Source organism: Lissotriton vulgaris, chromosome 1_1, assembly GCF_964263255.1.
Source record: "Lissotriton vulgaris chromosome 1_1, aLisVul1.2, whole genome shotgun sequence".
Classification (NCBI taxonomy): Eukaryota; Metazoa; Chordata; class Amphibia; order Caudata; family Salamandridae; genus Lissotriton; species Lissotriton vulgaris.
The window spans coordinates 2075676189-2075693242 of NC_141685.1; positions in this window are offsets into that span (position 1 = coordinate 2075676189).

Consider the following 17054-nt stretch of genomic DNA (forward strand, 5'->3'; position numbering starts at 1 on the left):
ATTGATAGTTGGAGTATTTTAATGACTGGTTAATGTAGTAGGAAACTTTAGTGTTGTCGCTGATCTGCAATCACTATGGACTTTGTCTGTCACTTCGCGTAATGCGGACTGCTGCCTGCCAATCCTAGGCAAACCTTTTTAGTACTTTGTTTATTGAGTTACATAAGAAGTTTCCAATTCGACGGTCTGCAAATCAAGCAATACTAATAACTTAGTAGACAACATGAGATCGGTCAATATATCCAGTGGAATAGTTGTCTATTTGCTATTTCGCCAAAATATTTTGTTATTGTTTTTTTGAAATGTTTGATTTGGTTGACAAATATCATCCATGTTTTCTGGTCTTTCTTTCTTTCATGTTGTATATCAGCTCCCCCCAGGGGCAAGAGGGCACAGGAGGAGGGTGCTGTTCAGGATGCAGGCCAGGATCGGGAAGGCGAGGGCTCCTTTGCTGGCCCCAGTAAGTTTTAATTTTAATATAGAGTACTCATTTTTTCCTAGCGTTCCTCATTCGATTTTCTCTAAATCGTCTTTGATCTTCTTGAAGACTGGATCTAAATTCTTATCCTGCCTCGACTATGACTCCCTGTGGTATTACTAGATTATTCTTATTAGTCTGTCTGTGTAGCTAACTAAGATTGCACATTTGGCAATTCCATTGGACTCCCATTCTAGTCAGCAATAGCTCTATGCACTGAGTGCAGTCATCTGGGATTGTCCATAATGTCTTTTCAAGTCTTCTAAATGTTTATGCTTTGACAATTGCCAACAATAAAAAGGTGAATGACCACCAAGAAAGAATAAGATACTACTTTACTTTTGGTTTGGATAGTAGGATAATCCATTCTACTACTGTTGCAGGGACAAATCTGCACAAACAGAACTATGGGCACTAAATAATGCATTGCTTAGCTTATGAATTATAATAGGTGCTGTTAGACTTTTCACATACCTCAGTGATAGCAGACTTTGTAGTTGAACCCCCAATCTCCTTACTGACTATATAGTGTGGCAGAGTCATTTAGCTCCCAAAGTCATCGATGATTGATCCCCAATGATGTCAGAGGCACGGACTCATGCTTGCAAAAATTCCAAAACCTTTAGCTCATCCACTCTAGTCTGGAGGACCAAAAACCACAGAGTCTATTTAAGTTTAAAAGCTTTATTAAAAGTAAACACATTTATTAAAATCAAGTTTGTCATAAAAGTAAACGTTTAACTGAAAATGGAAAAGTGCTTAGTGCTGACGATTAATTGGACACATATCTTGTGGTCGAGCCGAGCTCTCACCTGGTTTGAACTTGATCTTGCTCGTGTTCTTAGAAGTCAAGCTTCTGTCTGTTAGGAGAAAAAGTGGTGCGTGTTAAAAATAAAAAGCAAGCATTCATCAGTTGTGCCAAAAAGGTGCAGCAAGACAACAGCCTTCCCTGGAAAAAGGGACATTTTTACTTTAGAGTAGACAGTCACAAATTATTACATTGTATTTGGTTTTTTTCTCATTTCTTTCTTCCTCCTAGACCAAATATTATATAGTAGTGAGTGGTGTATTCTAACATTCTTAAATGTACTTTGTAGGTGGAACATCTGGAGGCGGGGCCAGCGCAGAGCTGCTGTTATTGGACGAGGGGAACAACTCTGGGGAGGAGGCGGTGCAAGTGCTGGACAAACCTGTGAGGGATAACACAGTGGTGGCGGGCAGAGGTAAGCTATATATTCCTTACTTATTGAGATTGAAGACTGCAGAGTGTGCTTTCTGCACGGGTGTATTATAAATCAACCAGGTAGTAGCCTCCTCTAAATGTACTTCGACTTAGCTGTGAAGTTTTTGGCAAGAAGAATCCCAATCAGATCTGAGATGAACTTGATGGATGGGATGAATGAAAAGCGAAAGAAGGGTGTAAGTAAGTGTGGAAGGACGAGAAATGTAATGATGACTGGCAAAGAAGAATGATATATGTTTGCTTGGTCCCCGAGGTGGCTGGGAATGAAAGAAAAAGAATATGGTATGGTGCATGGCTGGGTGAATGATGAAGCAAGGATGGGTGGAAGGAGAACAGCCTGGGTGGGTGAAACAGAAACTGTATGTGTGCATATACTTTGAATGGATGGATACCTGGATCATGGTACTATCTGACTCTTAGATAGCATATGTGTATCTAGAGAGAGTAGACGGTCACTGGATGAACTAAGTGTTACTTTGAAGAGCATGTAACACCGCACCCGCACGGCCGTTCCAGTGTAGGAAAAGCAAGGAAAAGAAGTTGTAATTTTGTCCAAATACTACCATGAATAGTAGCAGCAGTTTGTATTGCAACTGCAAGCACAGCATATATCCGTTTATTACAGTGGACACTCCCTACCTCTCTTAATAACTTTAGTTTAGTAGTAGTACGTCATTCATGTGTGGGTGTATCACTGTTCACTCAATAATAAGCAAAGCACCTAAAGTCATCCCATATGTCATCAAATACATCCCATGTGAAGTGATAGATAATCAGATTATTTAGCTTCATCATTTTCCTTTTCTAGTACTCATTTGCACTGTAGGGTGAAAGCTAAATTAATTAAGCAGTAGCCCTTTTAACAGAGTATTCTCAGTGCCACCCGTAATAGAAAAGTAAGAGCTTGACCACCTGCATGTACTGGACCGGTACAGTAACGCAAGTCTGTCTCACTCATCATGGTGTGCGTCTGTTTTTCTCGGGTGCAAGTTCACTACGCTGGCATTATGCCGGCTTGCATAAGATAACGTACCAATTTTCCTAAACAAGAGAGAAGAAGAAGAATAAGACTGGTGTACTGTCATAGTCAACTGTAATGGAAGTCCATAGTGCTCGTAGAATTTGTTCCTTAAACTCCCGCTAATGTTAGAGCAAGGATGAAGAAGTCGGAGATTACATAGATACTGTCCTCAATAGTTATGTACTGTGCTTTCAATTTGCTACTTGTACTGTGACACAACTTTCTGCTCAATCATTTTGTGTTAATCTTAAGAAGCATTGGTTACAGACTATGTCTTTCTTTCTTCATATAGTTGCTCCTTCCAAATCCAACAGACCATCAAGGAGGAGGGAGCTGGTTCGAATGGCCCGGCAACGGAGGCTGGATGCCACTGTCGCCGAATATCGGTGGCTGGTGGCCCTGGAGGAGGAGGAGACGCAGTCTACCGGTACCACCACAACAACATCCACTGGGACAGCTGCATCCTCCTGCGTGCCCCCACGGGCTGCCAGCCAGTGCAGTGCTCCAGCGGTACGGAGCCGGGCTACCAAAGCCAACCGCCACTGCCGATCAGCAAAGACAGCAGCTGCACCCCCACAGGATTTGCAAGGCGTGCCAGCGCCGCTTATGCCTCAGAGTGTCCTACCTGGAGCAGGAGGTCCTAAGCTATAAGAACTTGGCGGAGGGCCTCCGCTTCGACCATGCCACCCTCCGCAAGGAGCATGATGCCCTGGCCGCTAAAGTCAACAGCACCCTGCCGTAGTGTCCCTTGCCCCTTTTTTAGAGACTTTTGGGGGGTGGGAATTGGGAGTTGGGTTGTTTGTGGGACTTTTGAAGGACAATCGTTTGGGTTAGGGAGGGTCTTGCGGGAGATTAGTTTGTTAGGGCTACAAAATATACTTTTTTAAACTTTATCTGACCATACCTGTTTTTTACTGTTTTTGAGTTTGGTGGGTGGGGGTTTAACAGTAAGTTTGTTTTTCGAATAGTCCTAGGACTTTAGTAGTACTACTGTCAATCTCTCGTCTCTCCTAATACTCCATTATACTACCTCCAACCAAACGCTTATCTTACCTGTAATTTGTTTTTGAAAGTAGGGCTAGGCCCAGGGCTGGCTCCACAGGAAATGGCGATTAAGGTTGGCAATCCAGGGCGGATGAAATTTCCTCCTCATTGCGGTGGTACTAGTGGTGTGACACAGTGGCAGTTGCATGCCTATGGAAAAAAAGAAAATGAAACCTGGTTTGTCCTTACTGTAGCATTACAACGGTACGATAGAGAATATAGCAGGTGAAAGTACACTAGAACAGTGCCACAATGTAGCCTAACAAATGGTAAAGTATTCAAAGTATAACTTGTACTTGTGTTGGATTTCTTTGACATTGGCTACTACTACAAGAAATAGTACTGAAGCTGAGTAAGTCTATAATATTACTCGGATTCCTTCACCAGCCTGTTGCTATGACCTTATCCTCCCCAGCAAGTGTGTGGAAATATTGATGTCATTTAGTCACATATCAAGCAAAACCACACAGCCCGGGGGAAGAGGGTTAGGGTTTGTAAAATGGATTGGAATGGGGGTTCTTTTTGGGAAGGGTTTGTTGAGAGAAAAAAAAAGCACAGCATGGACAAACAATAATTGAACATAAAGACATTTTTGGGTAAAAAGCTAACCATAAATCTTTTACGTGACATAAAGGAGGTGCATGCACTACTGAATGCATTGTTACTGAAAAGTAAGTAGTACTTTCGACAACCGTGAATGACAGAATGCGACAGTACAGGGCTACATTAAATTAGGTTTAAAAAATAGCCGAAGTAAAACCTATAGAATGGCTGTAGGGATCAATTTAGAAGCAGAGAGAGATCCAAGAAATGCAGTCACACTCATAGAAGAAAGCAATGAATACTGTATCTGTATGTTGTAGTTGTCCTGTTGAATTTGGTAAGTAAGTTGCATGCAGCAAACAATTCCTCTTATTAGCGGCACTCCTCCATTCCAGCTGACGCTTCCTCCATCAATGTTGGTGACCAGAAGACACCCTGTCCACTGCCTGTCTGGCGTATGCTGAATTGGGGCTCGCTAATGTGAAGCCTGACTCCATCCTTTTTTCCCATTGCACAGACTGAAACCCGGCCTGTAATTATTGAACGAAAAACAGGAAGTTTTATAATATTACAACACCACTGATAAATAAATATGAGGTATGTACGCTGTGTAGTGCAAAAAGTCACACTTTGATTTTCCTAATAGACAGTACAATATTTTTGAAAGTGCGTACTCTGTCTGAGTCACCTTTTGAAGGATAAATAAGTATGGGCAAATTACTTTAGTGGATCTTTCCCCTCAAGCTAGGTGTACTGTAAACTGTGTTTTAGAACAAAATTAGACCTTCCCAGCAGTGCTCCCACCCAGACCCTTACTAAAGCCAGTCGCACAAATGTAGAAGACCCCCAATCAGATCTCAAAAAACGAGGCCTAGCAGAGAACTGGTGACAAAACATACTTTGAAAATAAAAGTAGGCCCAAATACCCCCTTACCCATCGTGGATTGTATTCAAACCACTTGTAAGCAAGCAAAAGTATCCATAGCCAGCATCGCTCCAAGACTCGAAAACCCCCCAACCCAAACACATGCAATAGAAATACTGCTAACCCTAACGAGCCCTAAGTTAAGAATAGTGGCAAAGGCTTTCTTTTACTATGCCAAATCCCCACTTTCCCACCATGGATTTTCTTCAAATGACTTGCAACCAAAATTACACATTCTCACGAGTGCTCTAAGACCCCAGAACTCAGTTGCAAAAATCTAGAACACCCCGAAACACATGCAATCCTGCTGCTAGGGCTAACCCTAAGGAACCCTAAGTTACAAAAAGTGCCAAAAGGCTTTTCCTTATGGATTTTGTCCCAACCACTTCTATGCGGTATTAGACCTTCCCAAGAATGCCCCAAGACCCGTCAACCGACCCGCCAAAAAGCGCAACACCCCCAAACAGCCAAAAAGGAAAATCTCATACTTATATTTCTCAGCCTTCGGTCCAAACGCGCTGTGCAGCTAGGTCATAACTCCCGTTTTCCACCACGGATTTCCTGAAAAGCAAATGCAATCAAGATTAGACTGTCCCAGCAGTGCTCCCAGACCCCAAAACTCACCCAAAAACACCCGGAACCCCCCCAAAGAGCACCTCAAAGGCAAGCAAGTCAGCAAAAACACAAAAAAAATTTCGCCTCCGATTTGGTCCAAACCACTTTTATCCGGTATTAGAGCTTCCCAGCAATGGCCCCAGAGCCGTCAACTCACCCGCAAAGAAGTAGAACACCCCCACAAGTGCTGAGTCTTTCTTCATTGGGCGTAATCCAGCCCTCTGCTTTGAGGGAAATAGGAGTCTGGAGGAGGAGGATAGAGGAGCATGTTCTTCTGAACTTGTGAACCTCAGGAATGCAGACTGCGGCACCTTCAAATCAATAAGCAAACAAGTGAAGACAGTTCTGCTGATGGGCTTATTTTTGTGATTAGGTGATTAAAGTTTGAATTATATTAACTGTGCACAACAAAGAAAGACAGACACACAGGAATAAAAGTGAATAAGGACGAAAAAGAAAGTTATTGATTCATTGTCTCATTTTCAGGGCTCGGTGTCAGGGTCCAGGAATAAGAATAAGGCTTTGTCATCATACTCTGCGAATTCAGGCAGGGTGAGCTCAGTGTCACCTAACAGAGAAGAAATTCCCTCATCTACGTTGCTGTCCACCTCATCTTCATCCAGCGTGCTTTCTTGTACTTTGTAATCTGGTGGTATGAGGTGCTGATTCATCTTGATCATTGTTAACCTCTCCACATTTTTGGGCGAGAGGCGGCTCCGTTTGGGAGTTACAATGCCACCAGCAGCACTGACAACACGTTCAGAAGACACGCTTGCGGGTGGGCAAGACAAGTAGTTTAAAGCCAGGTTGGAGAGCTGTGTCCATAATTCTTTTTTCCCATGCCAATACGCCAATGGGTCAGCATTAACATAGACCTCTGTTGAGTTATTCAGATAGTCCTGCACCATCGACTCAAGGTCCTCCTCCAAGGTTCCTCCACTTTGCTTAGCTGTTGCTGTGACCTTTTGAGAACCAAACCCAAGCAGACCTAGCCAATCCTCTTCAGCCTCCAATGTTACTGTTGTGTCTGGTGCAGATGATCCGGTTGCCGGTGTCTTTAACGGCTGAGAGGTCACTTGTGCAACAGCCACAGGTGCAGAAGTGGATTGTTTTGACTGGGGATGGCCTGCTGATGCTGATGTACTGCCTTTTCCTTCAATGAGCTGCCGTTCTCTTTCAAACCTCTTGGCTGACAAGGCTAGCCAACGTTTGTACTTTGTAACATCTTCATCAGCAAAAGGAAAGAATGCTTGGCCTGCCAGCGCCTTTTTGTAGCGTGGATCCAGAATAGTAGCACAAATGTAATGCTGTTCTGAGTGGATCATTTTAAGACATTCATCGCCTTGTAGGCGCTCTAATAATTTCTCTGCCAAAAATAAAGGGTCTTGTTTTTTTCATTTCTTTGAAACACAGAAGACACTGCCTTCAGTTGGTGCTCCAGCATGTACAACAATGGGATAGCTTTTCCCAAATTACAGTCCTCCTTGCTGACTGCACGCGTGAAGAACTCAAAAGGACGAAGCATGTCTCTCAGGCTTTTAACTAGCTCCCATTGTGCCGCATCCATCCTCAGGTGCTTGTGAGCTGTACCCTGTTTTAAGAAATAGTGATCGAGTACCATATACTGCTCATAAAGACGCTCAAGCATGTAGAAGGTTGAGTTCCAACGTGTTGCCACCTCCTGGATGAGTGCTTTCACTGGCATTAAACGTTCATGTAGCAGGCTCCTCAGATGCTTCCGGGCCTTAAAAGAATGGCTGAAATGGTTGCACATTTTTCGGCAGGTGTCCACTACCTCGTACGCTGGACTGTCTTACATTGGCGCCATTATTCGTGGAAACATAACCAATCTGGCATTTTTGGGGGGACAGCCAGTGAAGGACCTTTGTGTTAAACTCATCCAAAATGTTTTGTGCTGTGTGACGTTTCTCCAAGCCAAACATGGCTAGTGTTGCATGTTTCCGAGCAGCTTTAAAAACTTGGTCCGGGTCAACACCTGCTTTTAGCTTTGCTTTAACCCCTGAAAAAGAGACTCAGTGTGCAGTGATGCACATGTAATCAGCGCCTGCGCCACTGGTCCACATGTCTGTTGTCAGATGTATAGTGTGAACAGCACTTTTCTGCAAAGCTGCCCCAATCACCTCCAGCACATCTTCATGTAGTGCTGGAACTGCAACTCTGGCAAAATAGAACCGGCTAGGAACCTTCCATTTAGGGCAGAGCGCTGCCACTAATTCTAGAAAACCAACCCCTTCTACAAAAGAAAAAGGGAGAAGGTCCAGAGCTAGCATTTTAGCCAGCTTAGTGTTATACAGACGCGTCAGTGGGTGGTTGCGTTCATATTGCGCTTCTGTAAACAACATCTTTTTAATGTTGCCCTGGACCAAGCATTTACGGGATGATGATGATGATTTCTTCGACCCAGTTACGCTCGCTGATGAACTTTTTCGCATTGGTGTCTCACTCTCTCTCACACTCAAAGTGTGGCTCACATGGGGTGTGCTGCTGACAGGGGTACTGGGTGTAAGTGAAGTGTTTGACACGTCTTCTTCCTCCTCGTCATCATCAGATGAAACATCAACGTTTTCATTATGTGCAATTCGGGCTTCCTTGATCGCCTGTAGGTGCGCAAACCATTTGACAGCGTGCTTTCTTTCAAGATGACCTCTCTGGCCTCCGGTACCATAGTTAAAACCAAACTTACCACGACTAACTGCAAACTTACAAATGCTACAAATGGCGAGGTTTTCCTTTTTTGGGCAAACACTAAAGAAGTCCCAAACTGCGGACTTGAAATGTCTTTGGGGGCCTGTAGGAGGCGGCGATACTGGTGGTGGTGTTCCTGCTGCTAATGCCAGATGAAGTGGAGGATGTGGATTGCCGAACTTCAGTACCTTTTGCACTTTCACCACCACTAATTGAGGTTGAGGTGGATGGAGGTCCCTTCTGGCGAGTAAGAAATATGGAAGCGGTAGGTGTTGGTGTACTAGTTAACTCCAATGATTGTGGTGTTTCTTCCATTGCCTCCTCGTCGACAACATCATCACGCTCAGCAGCTTCTCAGGCTAGGGTCAAAATGTCTGCTGCGTGCCCGCTGGGGCTGCAGTGACCTTTATGATGACTGGGTCGTCGTTGTGAGAGCCTTCATCAGCAGCAGTATCCGCCACTTCTTGTTGAGCCTCATCACACTCCATAACTATGAGTTTTTCTACGACGTTCCTTTTATGCTTAAGTACCTTTGTCAGATCATGGTGTGCCTCACTCTCAGACGGCAGTGGTGCTGGTTCCCAATTGGGATCCGTATCATCAGAATGAGGTGGGCTTGAAGAAGATGTAGACACCAACCTTGATCTTTTCCTTGCTAGGGATGTGGAAGACAATGAATGATCATCAGGAGGAGTGGCTTCCTCAAATGATACCTCGGCTTGATTGTCGATTTCCTGATGTGCCCCTACTTCGGGAGGAACAACTATTGTGGGCACTTGTGACCCTCCATGCACCTCTGCTTGCGCATCTCCTTGCGCTGCCTCTCCTTCCACATGTACTTGGGCTTGTACTTGCAAATGTGGTTGTTGTTGCGGCTGTGGCTGTTCAACACTCGTCAGATGAGTTACAACAACCTGTGTTGATTCAGGGACATTGCTGCTACTTTCTTGCGATGAGCCAACATCACTGGTCGATGGTGATTGAACAACTAGACTAAGTGCCTCTGCAGCACTCAAGGGCTAGGACTTAAGTTGGAGTGGTGGTGGTGGTGGTCCCCAGCAGATCCCGCTGCTGCTGCAGGCGTACTTTTTTTTACTCCCAAAAAATGTGGCGGGCGGCACACCAGTCTCCTTGGTAACTTGCTTCTTCTGCTCCTTACTGGCAACTTTCTTGCTAGAGGAGCTACGGGGAACTTTTTTGGGGCCATCTTCTTCAGAGCAGGTCAGCAGCAGGCCGCAGTTGCACGAGTTGCAGAGTTGTCTGTGGCCAGACGTGACGTCGCGTGACGTTATGCTGCACACACACACCGCTGCAGGACTTCTTCCTGGCACTGGGGGTTCTCTTGAGTCTTGTGCACCTAAAAGCAATGGAAGACAGAGGAACATCAGTTCAGTTATACACCCCAAAAAAATCGAAAAACACATTAAAATCAGCACAATTCCATGCCCTCCATAATGTTTAAATTCAAGACACCCCACAGAAAGACTAGGCCCATGCATCACTCACTATCCCTAGTGAAAAGGCCACAACAACAGCTCAAAAAAACGAATATCACAGACAATCCAGCACAATCCCAAGCCCTCCATGATGTTTAAATTCAAGACACCCCACAGAAAGACTAGGCCTATGCACCACTCAGTACCCCTGGGCATAAAGGTTGAAAGCTAGGCAAAATGATTGCAGACCTAAGAACACTGCCTGCATTCAAAATGGCCCCCTCCCTCTCAGCACATGGCCAGGGTCTGTAGCAGCACTCAAAATGGCCCCCACCCACATGGCCTGTCCCCATGAACACCCCAAAAAATAAAAAAAACACAGAAAAAATCAGCACAATCCCATGCCATCCAGGCCCTCCATGATGTTTAAATTCAAGACACCCCAGAGAAAGACTAGGCCCATGCACCACTCACTATCCCTGGTGAAAAGGCCACAACAACAGCCCAAAAAAACTAAAATCACAGAAAAATCAGCACAATCCCAAGCCCTCCATGATGTTTAAATTCAAGACACCCCACAGAAAGACTAGGCCTATGCACCACTCAGTACTCCTGGGCATAAAGGTTGAAAGCTAGGCAAAATGGTTGCAGACCTAAGAACACTGCCTGCATTCAAAATGGCCCCCTCCCTCCCAGCACATGGCCAGGGTCTGTAGCAGCACTCAAAATGGCCCCCACCCACATGGCCTGTCCCCATGAACACCCCAAAAAATAAAAAAAACACAGAAAAAATCAGCACAATCCCATGCCATCCAGGCCCTCCATGATGTTTAAATTCAAGACACCCCACAGAAAGACTAGGCACACGCACCACTCACTATCCCTGTTGAAAAGGCCACAACAGCCCAAAAAAACGAAAATCACAGAAAAATCAGCACAATCCCAAGCCATCCAGGCCCTCCATGATGTTTTTATTAAAGAGACCCCACAAAAAGACTCAGTCCACCCACCACTGAGTACCCCTGGGCAAAAGGCCCCAACAACAGCCCAAAAATCGAAAATTACTAAATTGTAGTTGCAGCAACTGTAATGCCCCAAAGAAACTTGCTTGTGAAATTTCTAATCCAAAAGTGATCCAAAGAAAGTCAAAAAGGCCTCAAATCCAAATATCCAGCAGCATCCACAAAAAGTAATCCTTCCAGGTGAAGAATCCCAATGAAAGTGACCAGCACATGAAGAAAGCACTGGGAGGAGCCTGCTGGACAGGAAGTTGGAGACTGTGAGGCACTTCCTTCCTCCCACCACCCCCCCAAAAATGGACTCCTTGCAAAATAAAGTGCAGGCAAATGTCAACCTGAGGAGTTATTCTGATAAAAATCATCATTTCCAGAAGGTTTATGCTGCTTGCTGGTGGATTTCTTGTGCAGAATTGAAAATTTTATATTTTTGCGAGTGTGAGATTGTTGCTGCCCGCCGCATGTACGGGTTCGCGATTGTGAACTCTCGCGATACGTGTTCATGGCGTACTCGCGTTGACAAACTCTCGCTGTGCAAGGTGGCGAGCGCGATGACGTAATCGCGGTTGCCAAACTCCCGCGGGATCTCGCAGCAAGATTTAAAATGGCGCAGCACTCGCAAAATATCGAGAAAAGCAACTCGGCAAATGCTGAATGACGGTAAGTGAACGCCGCGCGCCGCAAAATTGTATCACCAAGAAAAAAAAATCCGCCACGTGCGAATTTGCGGATTTTCGGTAAATTTGCGAGCGTTCGCGGATTGCGAATTTACCGAAAATCCGCAAAATCCGCGAGCGGAACAGATTTTCCGTCCACGCTTATTGAGGATTATGAATTCAAAACCGGTCCCAGGATGCTTGTTTCCGGTCCTGGGAAGACTTGGCTTGGCAGTTCGGGCTGGACTGTTCCCATGAGGCACAGGGACAGACCGATTTGCATATGGCCATGTCTGAACTGGGGTGGTGGAGTGAGCTAAAGAATAGTGATGGATTAAACCCAGATAAGTTGACTGGGGGTGAGTGTTTGATTTGCTCTAACGCTCCGTCCATCATCCCCTTAGGTATCGCTTTGTTCGCCCTAAGTTGGCAGGGTATTCCCAGACGTGGGTCCCTTGCTCACTCTACCACTTGGTTCAAGATAGCCTTGCTGATGAGGATTATGAATTCAAAACCAGTCCCAGGATGCTTGATTCAGGTCCCTGGAAGACATGGCTTGGCAGTTCGGGCTTGACTGTTACCATGCGGCACAGGGTCAAACTATTTTGCATATGGCCATGCCTGAACTGGGGTAGAGGAGTGAGCTAAAGAATGGTGATGGATTACACGCAGATCAGTTGACTGGGTGTGAGTGTTTGATTTGCTCTAACGCTCTGTCCATCATCCCCTTAGGTATCGCTTTGTTCGCCCTAAGTTGGCAGGGTATCCCCAGACGTGGGTACCTTGCTCACTCTACCACTGGATTCAAGATAGCCTGGCTGATGAGGATTATGAATTCGAAACCGGTCCCGAGATGCTTGTTTCCGATCCAGGGAAGACTTGGCTTGGCAATTCGGGCTGGATTGTTCCCATGAGGCACAGGGTCAGGCTGATTTGCATATGGCCCTGTCTGAACTGGGGTGGTGGAGTGAGCTAAATAATGGTGATGGATTAATCCCAGATCAGTTGCCCCAGTTGACTGGGGGTAAGTGTTTGATTTGCTCAAACGCTCAGACCATCATCCCCTTTGTTATCAATTTGAAAGAATAACATAAAAGAGCAGCTTCATATAAAAACATTTTTTAAATAAAGTGCGTTATATAGCAACAACAAAATAGCAGCAATCATATAGTTAGAACCTTGACAGCAGCATAAAAGCTCATATTAAATACAAGTGCAATTTACCAAAGTAACAAACCCTAGCAACATCATATTAACCCCTTCACTGCGGCGGCTATTCCGCCATAGTGCTAAGGGGGCGGGGGCCCATGTGGCGCGCCCATGCTGGTGACGGAATGGCTCTGTCACCAGCCGTGGTTGCGCTGATCTCATGACGGAGTGGTTCTGTCACGGCCCCGCCCACTCAATGGAACGCTCAGCACAGGCGCGGAATCCGCACCGCGCAGGCGTCCCGTCCTCAGCATAGCGCGACCGCGGCTGATGACGGAGTGGTTCCGTCACCAGCAGGGGAGGGGTTAAAACATATTTTATATAAAGTGCATCATAAAGCAGCAAAGACATTTACCTTAACCACTTATTTAAAAAACAGGTTTAAAAAAAAGAAACCCAATTATGTGCAAACAGCAATGAAATAGCAGCAGTCACAAGTGCAAACCTTCCACAAGTGAGAAATTGACTGAAATAACCGAGGAAAACATAGATGCTCAGGACTTTAGGGGCTATATTATAAAGAAACTGATTAAATGCACAAGCAACCATACTCTAAAAATATGCACAGCAAGGGAATACCTATGCCAAAAGAGAAATTATGAACATTTTAAATATATACATAAACTCCCTAAAAATGCTTAAACGTTTTGTACACACAATTTCATTTTTGGAAAAGAATTCTCCAGCAGATGATACATTTCTAAAGCCATTCTGTGAGATCATTGGTCGAAGCCACTGAAATTGAAATAAGGACAGAGCTGGGCATACACAGAAGATATGATCAAGATTCTGGATACCCTGATTACTAAAGTTACAGATTTTTCTACCTGTCATATTATGTTGCCAATTTGCCTTTACATCATTTAATGGAAAAAGATTCATCCAACAAAGAATAAGCCAACAGCAGATACCGTGGTTTAGATTCCAGGAAAGGTACTTCTGAGGATCTCTTGGAGAAAAAGCCTTGGCTATTGACATCTCTCTGGTGACTAACTGTGCCACTTGGAACTTTTAAAAAGTATTTCAATTATAAGAAAGAGAAAGACAGCCATTAGAAAAAGAATATTTATACATTTGTCCTTCAAAAATTTCCTGGCACATAAAACTCCTTAATGTGTAAGGCTCGCTATTCTGTAATGTTAATTTTAATGTTCATTGAATTTATAAAGCGCTGCTGCTACCCAAGGGTGTCCAAGGGTGTCCTGGCTAGGGTAAGTACCTAATGAGGGAACTGGGAAAATAGTAATGAATGCACCCAATTGGTGAAAAGCCATGTTTTTAAGGACTTCCTAAATGCCATTAAGTTGGACATATGTTGGACATATGTCTTAAATGCAGAGGGAGGGAGTTCCAGGCTTTGGCTTCATTAGCGATAAAATTTCGGCTGCCCCAGTTGCCTTTTTTCATCCAGGGTGTAATAACAATTTTGGCATCCGACGATTGGAGAGTTCTTTTAGACGAGTACCATAAGAAGTGTTTTGTTGGGAATTCATGTCCTGTTCCATGCAGGGCCTTGAAAACTAGACACAAGGCCTTGAACTTGGTACGTTTCGTCATAGGCAGCCAGTGGAGCTTTTTGATCGATCCTGTGATAGATGCGTATTTAGGCGTTCCAGTAAGGAGTCTGGCAGCTGCGTTCTGAAGAAACTGAACTTTGTTCATTAGGCATTCTTGTAAATTGAGGTAGAGACTGTTACAGTATTCCAGTTTAGACATTACTAATGCCGTTACCACCGTTTGTTGTGCTTCTTTAGGTCTAAGGGTGAATGAGGTAGAAGATGCCACTGAGTTCACCTGGTTCTTGAAACTAAGAATGTAGTCGATACAGATTCCCAGGTTTTTCACCTTCCTGGACGGGATTGGCAGTGGTCCTAATGAGTTCGACCAGCAGCTGGGTGTCCAGAAAGCGGGGTTCTTCCCAAATAGTACAACCTCGGTCTTACTGGAATTTAACTTCAAACAGTTTTGTGCCATCCAGTTTCCTACTGCGTACATGCAATCCTGAAATTTGGCTGCGGTGTCTTGTGGTCGTTCTGGTTAAATAGCCACAACGATTTGGGTGTCATCGGCGTACAATGTCAAATTAAAACCATAGGATTCAATAAGGGGACAAGAGAGGATACATAAACGTTAAAAAGTGTCTGGCTCAATGAGGACTCCTGCGGGACTCCACATGGTAGGGAGCTTGTATCGCCAAAGTATTACCCTAGCTAATCCTTGTACAAATTAATTTACCAAGCCAAATTCAAGGCTAATTGCGACTATTGGAACAAGAGTATTAAAACTGCATAATTTATGTAAAATCTAGCCTTTAATCTTATCCAGAAATTTCGATTCTCTTACTGGAATAGATTATATAGCATATACAAGCTGGAAGGAATTTTAGCTTTAAAAACTAAAAGCAAATGTAAAAAATGCCTTCGACCCAAAGCGCTACAGAATATGCTAAGGCCATTTGCATGCAATGCCGTTTTGCAAGAGCTGTGTTCACTGTGAGGAATAATCTTTGTACTAATTGAAACTACTTTCCCCAAATAGAGGTAGGAGTCTACAATATCAAGTTTTTCGGAACCAAGTCTCTAATTAAAATTACAAACATTTCTGTTTTTGTCACGTTTCATAATCAGAACCTTGCTTTTTGAAACATTAATGTTCAGAAATTGTGCAGTCGTATAATTCTACAGTACTGAATAGGGGTCAGGTCCATAATTTCAATATCATGTACTTACATAAGGCAGGGGAATGGACAGCCACTTATCTTTGTAGCATCTCCTTCCATTGGGGAAAAACAATCCGGTAAATCTCATACATATAGAGAGAACAGGAGAGGAGCTAATAGACAACTTTGCTTAATGCCATTTTCTGTAGGAATTACTGAGGAATGGCCCTGATTTCCCCCCAGACACCATGTTTGCAAATGTAGGGCTATAAATAAAGATAACAAAGTTGTGGGCACCCCTCATTTTATGTAGCCTTTTGCAAAGAAGTGACCGGTCAACCTTATCCAAAGCTATAGAAAAGTCTATGAATGCAACAGTATATTTCTCTTCTATTAGTTTCAACATACTGATGTTGTCTAGGGTGGAATGGTTTTCCCTGAACCCAGCTTGCTCTCTGGGGAGAATTTTCTCCTCTACAACCTAATCAGTATGATTATCAAGGATACTGCAAGCAAATGTTTTCCCCACCGCATCTAATAAGGCAATTTCCCAGTAGTTACCTGGATGGTGTCTTTCGCACTTTTTATACAGAGGGATTAAGATACTACCAGGCCTTGAAGGGGGGGTTAACCCATCCAAGTAACAATATTCAAACAAAGGGGTAATGTAGTGATCCAGGATACTACAGGTAAGAAATGTAGCCCATAATATTGGCTCTTTTTTAATAATTGACATAGGGATTTCATCAGGGCCCATTTCCCCTGAGGCACTCATTTTTTTGATGAGTTCAACGATTTCCCCCTTTGAAGGAGCATAACTGCATTTGGAAATTTTAGAGGGATTAATTAAAATGAAGTCAGACCAAAAGGAATTGGGATTCAGAGAATAAAGTTCTAATAGGTGTGTTTTACAATTTTCTTCTATTATTGGGATAGAAAGAGATTTCATTCTGGTGCCACAACTTTCTGCCATTATTTCCCAATATCGTTTAGAATTATTTTTAGAAGCAGCTTCTTTTAACTGGGCCCATTCATAGTTTTCCTTTTTTTGTTTTAAGGAGCCTTTTTTCATGTTTTACTCTTTGGTAAACCTATTAATCTATTTCATTCAGGGGAATAATTCAAGAACTGAGTCATCACCAATTTGTTAAATCCCTATTTATTTGCAGTAAAGGATTGAAAAACGGTCTCTGTTATATTAATGGTTGGCTAGATTTACAGGACGTGACCATAGTGTTTATGCTATGGATAAAGGATTCCAACAGATTAGTTTGGGGGTGGTCAAAATCTTCTGATACTATGAACTGCTGATCTATTAAAATTGGTAGGGACTCTTTAACTTTTGTAATGACCAGAGTATTCCAGTAAAGTCTACCATTATCTTTATTGAAAGCAACCGCTTTATCCTTGAAGTTGCAAGAGCTCCCCTAACACAGGACAGTTCTATTTTTAAACTGATTACCTTGTGGTCGCTAAATAGATTTTCAAAAATGTTCATATTGG